Raw genomic sequence first — 9,744 nt, forward strand, 5'->3', positions numbered from 1 at the left:
GCTTTTTACATCAATGTGCTTCTTCTCTGCCAATGAAACAGCTAACAATTTATGGTGACTTATGCCCAGATCAATATGATGCAAATGAAAAACTGGAAGGAAGTAGAAATAGGCACATTCTGCTACCAACTCCTACATCATGTTTCCAAATCAATCATGACCAGGTATATGGGAAACTTCCAGAGAAGAAGAAGAAAAGTTGGTTCTTATATGCTGCTTTTCTCTACCCAAAGGAGTCTCAAAGCGGCTTGCAATCGCCTTCCCTTTCTTCCCCCCACAACAGATATCCTGTGAGGGAGGTGAGGCTCTGCTCAGTCAGAACAGTTTTATCAGTGCCGGGGCGAGCCCAAGGTCACCCAGCTGGCTGCATGTGGGGGAGTGGGGAATCAAACCCGGCTCACCAGATTAGAAGTCCGTACACCTAACCACTAAACCAAGCTGCCAAGAGGCAATTTTAGTGGTTAGGGGCCCAATATCATTCACTATTAACCAAACAACTATTATGTTATTATTTAAATTGTTAGGTACCTTGAGTTGCTATAAGGTGGTATGACAGACTCCCATACACTACCCCAGTCTGAGCTACTCTTGTAGCATGGTTTCCTTGTTATAAAATAAGATGGCACTGACAGATCTTTTGCCTTTTCTCAGCCCTTTAGGGCCCTCTTTTCTTTAAGCTTTGCCAGAATGGCTCTAAGGAACTGTTAGCAACTCACAAAAGATTTAATTTGACAGAGGGGGAAAGTTGTAGGGTTGAGGAATTAAAGTTTTGTCATACAAATCAGTTAAATATAGAAGTTCTTTGTTACAGGCTTTTGAGAGGGTTTCAGCACTTGGAATCTGGCTTTTATAGGACTGTCCTTCACAGATGGCTAATACATGTTTTAAATAAACTCTTCTTTCTAGCTTGCTGGGATATGGTTCCCTGTTGGAGATCTCTTGTACTACAGGAAACCCACAGACCTCATCCCCATTGAGGTTGTAGTGCAGCCTGCTACAGGAGGAGATTTTATTATCAAAGAGTATGGTGTTCGGTAAGTTCCCCTGTGTTACTACGATCACCAGCTTCCTTTGCAAAGTGCAATCTGTTCATAAAGTCTGTGTATTGGAAGGGCAAAACAAATAGCAATATTTTGCATCCTAGAACATTGGATTCCACAATTAAATTAAGAAGCAAGCATATTGCAAACAGAGCTGAACTAAATTTGGTTCCTAAACTATTATCCTTCTACATTTTCATAGTAAATATGCTTGATTTGTGAATTTTCTGCATATATTGGGTCATAATTGGTACCCATATGATGTCATTTTAATGCATTCTTTTCGGTGTTTTCCCCTGTTTTGCTGTGATCTTTCTTAAGTCAGGTTTTGATACAATGTTTTTTGGAAAGAGTGGGGTCAAAGTTCCTTTGGGTGTGTACAGATGGGACGAAGCACATTTATTTTTATATGCTGCTCACATTGGTATCATTTACCTTGCAACGGTCCCTGTGGCAACCATCCTTCAGTACTTGCAGATTTAAAAATATATATATAGATATATTTCTGCCTGTTCTCACATAATAACAGTTAATTACAACAGTTTCCAGATTCTATTTTGTTAAAGAAGTCTCTAGCTCTTTTCATTGCAGATCTGTAAGAGAAAAAGTATTGTCTACACATTTCTCCTTATAGCTCTGCAAACAAACCAGCCAGAGCCCTGAAAAACAACAACCCTGCAGTCTGGGAATAATGGCTTTTTTGTAACAGCTGTATGTATGTAACGTAGTAGTGTTTGAGGAAACACCTGCCACTCCAGAAATCATATCAATGTTCCAAACATCTATGAACTCAAGCAGCAGAATCTTCTCCCTGTGGGCACAACCTCTCTTTTCTTTTCTTCCCCCAGAGATGGAACATGTCATGTGACTGAAGTTCAGTTTTCACACACAAGTGAGGCTGGTAAATTCTACATTCCTGGTAAGTATGCGTCACTTGCAGACTAGAGAGAGATAAGGTATGTTTTCAAGGAGATGGTGACCAAGCCAGAAAAAAGGGAACAACTGCAACAAAAAAACACAACCTTGATACAGAAAAGCAAATATACGTTTCAGCACATTGCGATTAAACATGGGCTCCCAGTTTCTTATGCATTAGAACTGGAAGCACACTCAAAAAGAGATGATAGCTGTGAGATCAATGTTCAAGTCTGGGGAAATTATTTCTAGAGATGGTGTTTTGAAAAAAAGTGTTTTAATGTTCCTTGATTGTTCTCAATGCAGAGTCAAAACAAAAGTTTGGTTTAGGATTCTGTTAATATTACTTCCTGCCTTCCATTTACTGCGTTAGTCAGGGATGGGACTGCTTTCTGGGGAAAGATGTTGCTTCTGGAATTGCCTCATGTCTGTCAGCTATACTCAGAAATTCCTTCTGCCTCCCTACCTTGGGGCATTGTCACTTCCCATATACAGGCTGCCGCAGGGTGTATGTCATAGAATCATAGAATAATAGAGCTGGAAGGGATCTCCTGGGTCATCTAGTCCAACCCCCTGCACTATGCAGGACACTCACAACCCTATCGCTCACCCACTGTAACCTGCCACCCCCTTATGTATCTCAGTGTTGCACAGGGCTTCTCTATCCAAAGGTGCATGGAGCAGGGGATTTATTCAACAAGTTGTCTGAATGTTATTTGTTTATTTATTTATTTTAATCTTACATTTATAGACCATCGTTCTCCAGATGCCAATTTACGTAAGTTAAAATATACAGTACAAAATACAATATTATATAAATGATATAAAAATTAAACAATCATCATTATCTAAAACTAGTGATATTCTGCTTAATCTACTTCCTAGTCCAGGGGATGGGAAAAGAGAGATTATCTGATCATTTTCCTGCAAATTCTAAATGCTGTTATGGAGAGAAATGAGATTTCTGTATGTAATGGTGTTTTCTGTTTCAGCTTCCAATGCAGTCATATACATGGTGGAAGTGGAGTATGAAAGTTTCTTTATTTTACATGCTATAGTAAATGATAACCATAGCCTGCATATTTTCAGTAAGTGTCATTGATCAAACTTGTCATTTTGGAAGTAGATGTGACAAGAAAATGTGTTGGTGTATCGCTTCTCGGCCTTTTGGCTAAGATGTAGATGAAAATTTTTGAAAATTGTACATGTTTTTGGTTAAATTCATGCTTTTCATCCAAATAAATCATAATAGGTACTTAAATAGACCCCTGTATGCTTTAATGCAGAAGAGGGTTGGGAAGCATAGCACACCTGATGTCCCTCCCCTTCCCACCCCCTCCAGGCCCATTATTGATCATTTTGGGAACTCCCAGCCATATATGGTCATATCACCTGATAAATGTTTAACAAATTTTAAAAAATGATTTAAAATTAACTAATTCCCACCCTTTCAGGAACCCCTTCCGGGGCTGTCAAGAAACCCCGGGATTTCATGAAACGCCTGCTCTAATGGCATATACACAGAGAAATTAGGAAATCTGCTGGCATCACTGAAACTCTTTGGGCTCAGTCCAGAATTACCCAGACAGTTTGTCTGAGGACAAGCTTCAAATTCCTTAGGGGAAATCCTATGAGAGTGTATTGATATATCACGGCTTACAATAATTTTACCCTGCTTGGCTGTATTTGCCTCTCTCTCTCTCTCTCTCTCTCTCTCTCTCTCTCTCTCTCTCTCTCTCTATATATATATATATATATATATATATATATATATATATATATATATAGATAGATAGATAGATAGATAGATAGATAGATAGATAGATAGATATAGATATAGATATAGATATAGATATAGATATAGATATAGATATAGATATAGATATAGATATATAGATCAAGACAGTGTCCAGGTGTTTTCCCAATTATTATCCCTCAGATGCTTCCAATATTTTGGATGAGAAGGGATGCTAAATTTTCATGAGAAACATGCACCCACCATGAAAGGTAGTATACCCTAGAGAATTAACATCAATTTACAATCAAAAGTGCATAAATGACCTCGATCATTAAAAAAGAAAGGAAAAAGATATACAAGAGGCAAATTTTGGAACTAAGATATGAGCATTTAACTGAAACCATGTTCCTTTTTAAAAATATGGAAGGTTTTGGTGCAAGAATTTGCATGTTGTTTGGTTGTATCCAAGCTTACTGAGTGAACTTCACAGCTTCCAGACTTGGACCCATTATGCACGGGGTTTTAGCGCACATTCGGGGTGGAATGGTGGCGACTAAAATCACCGATAACGCACGGTGCCGGCTGCAACCGGCCGCAGCTTTGGTGCATGCCGCCGAAAAAGCTGCATTCGCGAAACACGGAAGAAAGCACAGCTTCCGGGTGACCGGGGCGCAACCAGAAGCGGCGCCCGGATCGCCGCATGCATAATCGGTTACTCTGCGTTTTGCCGCCGTCACGCCCCACCCCGTGCATAACCGGTGTGCCTTCCCCCTCTGCGTTTTCCATGTGACCCGAAATCGCCGTTTCGGCGGCCATGCATAATGGGCCATGGAGTTGAACTTCTTGGTCCAAATCCAGCTCAAACATTAAAGCTGCAGATTAAGCTGTGAGACCAGTTATTAAGCCTTCCTAGCTCCCACTGTGAATCAACTGAGCATGGAAGGCAAAACAAGGGGTCTTGAACAGATGAAGCCATTCAAATCCATAACATCTTGGTCTATCCTACCTTCATCATTATTTTCAAGAAGACTTTTTCCTTGGGTCTCAAGGTAGAACACGAAGACCAAAAAATAAAGTGCCACCGATAGTCAAGACGCTTGCCCAAATCATGGGCTTGGATGTGAGACATATCAGATATGCAGCACTAGGAGGTAAGAGAAATTATTTGTGAAATTCACACCCAGTTCTCTGAGGGAAGTCAAGACCCATACCTTGATTGTAGATTCTTTTGGCCATATGGATAACTGGCAGCAGCAGGGAAGAGTTCATCCTGCTAAGACCACTCTCCTTAATCAGAAAATGACATCAAAATGTTCATGCAGGAATGCTGCAAGAGGCATAGAGCAATGTATAATTTCTCTATGAATGTGGGAGATAAGGTTCATGGGTTCAAACTACTCTACAGATAGCATTAAAGGTAAAGGTAAAGGTATCCCCTGTGCAAGCACTGGGTCATGTCTGACCCTTGGGGTGACGCCCTCTAGCGTTTTCATGGCAGACTCAGTACAGGGTGGTTTGCCAGTGCCTTCCCCAGTCATTATCGTTTACCCCCCAGCAAGCTGGGTACTCATTTTACCGACCTCAGAAGGATGGAAGGCTGAGTCAACCTTGAGCGAGCTGTTGGGATCGAACTACCAACCTCATGGACAGACAGCTTCAGACAGCATTTCTGCTGCCTTACCACTCTGCACCACAAGAGGCTCTACAGATAGCATTACAGTTCTCTTAATGTCTGGCAAGAAATTCCACTTTAAGTTTAAGGCAGCTTGTACATATGATAGCTATTAACTAACTGCAAACGTCTCTACTACTAATGGAATAAGGTGGTCGTATTGTCTGTTTTTCATGTATATTTTGTCCTTTTATGTATTCTTACATTAATAACATTTTAAAATTAAAATGAAAGAAAAAGGAATCTCCTATGAGCAAAATTCGAAGCATATTATTTTTACACTGAAATCTAAAGAGTTTGAAGGCTCAGTTGAAACCGATTTGCATAATATTGGAGCTGGGTATGCAAGGAATATTCAGCAGACTGCTCCAACCTTATGCAAATAATTTCCTGCCAGGGCATTTTGGTTCAGTGAAGCAAGGGTGGGTGGCAGGAACCCCTCCAATGCCACATAGCATTGGAGGTCCTGCTTATTTTTAAAATGACATTCTCTGCAGCCGCTGTGCAGCTGAGGGGGACAGCAAGGTGGGTATTCTCATTTGTACCTGCCACAAAAACATGTAGTTTGAGATAACCTGCGGTGAAGGGCAGGAATGGTCCTCTGACTGGCAGGCACTTTCAGGGTAGGTGGATACTGGTAGAAAGCACTGGACTTCTTATTTGTGGCCCTTCAGGTATAAGATTACCCTGATTTCAACACATCTCTATTGTTGCAAACTCTGAAGTGAGGAACACATCCTCTGGATCTAAATTTTGGGCGAGATTATTCCTAGCCTTGGGATGTCATTGTTCTGTCCCCCAACAGTTTCATCTGTTATCCAAGTCCTGTGATGGGTGGTTCATAAAATCTCCCATGTAGCTATTCTCCCTTGCTTCCTAATGCACATTTGTAAGGGCATCTGGTTGTGAGTTGCCATATGATTGAAAAAAACAGCATAGTGTACTCCTATAATGGTTTCTTCGCAGTGATCTAGAGATGAAACATTTTGCAGTATGCTATAGTGACCAGCTCTCTTTCCTTCCACAGCATATTGCCCATAATGTTACTAAGTACAGGTAAGTTCCCAGAAATGGAAAGGCCGGGTGTTGGTGGAGAGAAAATTCTATATTCTACAGCTGAGGCTGTAAAACAAAAAACCAAAATGAACAGGCAGACATCACGTGTGAGAAGAAAACTAGCACCACCAAGATCATATGTTTTCTACAGATGTGATAAGAATTTTTGACAAAGTAGAAATCTGGGGACTGTTTTAATTAGACATGATCTTCGTAATTTTGAAATGTAATATTCAGGCCTATTTTGAAAAAAAAACCCCAGTTCTCATTGGGGAACTGGGAAGCAAAAATGGTGCTGGAGAAAAATGACCACAGTGACCCCTCTCTTTGTACTCTACTTCTCAGCCTAACATGGGGTGCCTGAAGTGGCTTGTAGGACAAGCCTACTTAGATCTACTCAGAAATACTGCCTGCTATGATCACGGGGCTTATTCTCTCCACCGCCCTATACAAAATTTACCTTATGGGCAGTTTTTAAGACACAAACACATCAATGCTCAGGATGCTACTTACAAAGAAGCCAGTCATTCACTAGGTAAAGCTCTTCTACAACGGTGATACCCAGAAATGATAATTAACAAAGCTGGAGTTAGGGTGGAGACTCACGACAGACATACTCTGGACTTTGTCCCAGATGGACATTGGGGGTTAATTTCACCACTTTTCAATTGCAGAAGACTCAACGCCTGTTCTGTTTTATTCACAGTGCATTCAGGACCCTTCCTGGCTGGACACAGAGAAAAAGTATTCACCGTTCCAGGGATCAGAAGAATAATGATTCTGAGTCTGAATTTGAGATTCTAAAGGATGAAACTCACCAACTTACATGAATTAGAAAATTTTCAGACATGTATATAGCTGCAGAAAAATTCCAAAAATGACATCTTTGAATAAAAGGTAAAGGTAAAGGTATCCCCTGTGCAAGCACTGGGTCATGTGTGACCCTTGGGGTGACGCCCTCTAGCGTTTTCATGGCAGACTCAATACGGGGTGGTTTGCCAGTGCCTTCCCCAGTCATTACCGTTTACCCCCCAGAAAGCTGGGTACTCATTTTACCGACCTTGGAAGGATGGAAGGCTGAGTCAACCTTGAGCCGGCTGCTGGGATTGAACTCCCGGCCTCATGGGCAAAGCTTTCAGACGGCTGCCTTACCACTCTGCGCCACAAGAGGCTCTCATCTTTGAATAGGAACAACCAAAATTCAACAAAAACTTTGCAAGCTTCTGCATTCTCCAAAGCCTCTTACAAGGCTGGATGTTCCTTATAAAATAAAACAGAACAAATAGGCAGAGGGGAGCAAAATACATGTTTCAGGTCATGATGGAGAGACTCTGAGTCTGCAGATGGTGGAGTCTTAAGATGGAGTTTAGGAGTCACTCTCCAGCACAGTCAGCACTGTTTGCCAGCTGAACAAGGCAGGGAATGGTCTGTAGTGTTGGCCAACTCACAGTTGGGGAAAGTCCATCTGCCATCCATTGAGGAACCCATTATTAGTTTCCAAGGAATCACTTCCTGTGCAATGATCTAATTTAGAAGAAAGATGAAAAAGAAATCATGTTGCATTTTCCCTCTTATTAAGCACACCAGCAGAGGTCTCTTTCACAATCGCATTTGTTCTTCAACAGGGAAATCAGAATTTTGGAGGAATGTTTGAGGAATACATAATCTGCATGATTAGAATCATAGTTTTCTAAATGACCCTCAATGCAGTTTTCCACATCTCCTGATTAGATTTCCCACACTGGAGGCATGGCCCCTGCCTAATGAATAAAAATACCCCAAAAGTATTTCTCTGCTGAATCCTTGCGTAGGCTTGGAAAATACACCAGAAAGAGTTCTTTCTTTCTGCTTTCCTTCCTTCTTCCAATGAAGACTAACAATGATGGCCAACAAACCTGTTGACCTTCCCATTTTGACCTGAGAAATTTAATCTTTAAAGTCTAGAAGTGTTGTATAGTCAATGTTGATGGAAAGTGCCACCAGGTTGACACAAATAGTAACCCCAACTAGAGTTTTCAAGGCAAGAGAGGAACAGAGGTGGCTTCCTTCGTGGTCTCCCAACCAAGTCCTTTTATTTATATATTTTTTTAATTTCTATGTCACCCTGGAGGCTCTGAGCTGTTTACAATAGTTAAAATCCAATACAATATAAAACAATATAGAACATAAAATTCAGTCACCATTATTTTAAAAATAAACACCAGCAATCTGTACTTTGTACAGTTCATTTCTTACTTTGAGCAGGGAGGCCAGTGAAATGTGGATGGAATCTTCAGGCCTCAGTCATTGGCCCGGCAGAACAGTTCTATCTTGTAAGCCCTGCAGAACAGTTTAAGGTCCTAGAGGGCTCTGATTTTGTTAGGTGGAGCATTCCACTAGGCCAGGGCTAAGGGCGAAAAGGCCCTGGAACTGGTTGAGGTCAGTTTTATTTCTTTTGGGCCAGGGATCCTAACTGGATTTTGGTCACTTTACTGTAATGCTCTTGTGGGGTGGGGGTGTAGTGGGACAGGCAATCCCATAAATACAATGATCCCAGACCATTGAGGGATTTGAAGGTAATAACCAAGACCTTGAACCTGATTTGGTCTTCAATCTGGAGCTAATGCAGATGAATGAATATCAGCTGTATATGCACTTTCCACACTACATTTTGGACCAGTTTCCAGACCAGCTTCAAAGGCAGCTCAGCACAGAGTGAATTGCAGTAGTCAAGCCTGGAGGTGACTATTGCATGGATCACCATGGTTAGGTTGGATGCTGACACAAAAGGTGCTAGTTGATGCACCTGGTGAAGATAGCAAAATGCCAAAAGTGCCCCCCACCACCACCAAGTACATATAGGCCAAGGGCTTCCCTGGTTGCTGCAATTCAGCAGTGGTATCCAGAGCTTCACGACTGCTGTAGATCAGAGGTCATGATGCCCCTGAACACAGCTCTAAAAGGGGGTTAAATATATTCATGGAAGAGGAGCTTACCAATGGCTATGAAACATGATGGTAGAAGGGAGCTTCCATCTATACAGGCCTCCTCAGGCTTCAGAGTAGGGTCTGGAAGAGCCAGGATTGAAACCTTGTCCTTCTGAGGAAACTCCCTGGGAGATTTTGAACGAGTCATAAACTTCCAAACTAGGTAGTTATGCAGATTTTCTTTAAAGGAGTAGAGAAGAAGAATGTGAACTGCTTTGATCCCCATAGTGGAGAAAGATGGGGTATAAATGAAGGAAATTTTAAAAATATTAAAAATTGAAATATTAAAAACTTCATTAAAAATGAAGTTGGGAGGCAAATAAAAGGAAGGTTGAGAAGGTTGCTGAGAAGGAAAGA

General features: G+C 41.3%; 1 long non-coding RNA gene across 1 annotated transcript; it reads left to right on the forward strand.

The window, feature by feature from the left end:
- Positions 1 to 1,887: 1,887 nt before the first annotated feature.
- Positions 1,888 to 8,586, forward strand: LOC143821817 (uncharacterized). Its single transcript, XR_013225920.1, has 6 exons — positions 1,888 to 1,959; positions 2,707 to 2,733; positions 2,948 to 3,043; positions 4,743 to 4,844; positions 6,393 to 6,421; positions 7,128 to 8,586. It is a non-coding gene; the product is annotated as an uncharacterized LOC143821817 (long non-coding RNA).
- The last annotated feature ends 1,158 nt before the right edge of the window (positions 8,587 to 9,744 follow it).

This window comes from Paroedura picta, chromosome 12 (assembly GCF_049243985.1).
Source record: "Paroedura picta isolate Pp20150507F chromosome 12, Ppicta_v3.0, whole genome shotgun sequence".
NCBI classification, from domain to species: domain Eukaryota; kingdom Metazoa; phylum Chordata; class Lepidosauria; order Squamata; family Gekkonidae; genus Paroedura; species Paroedura picta.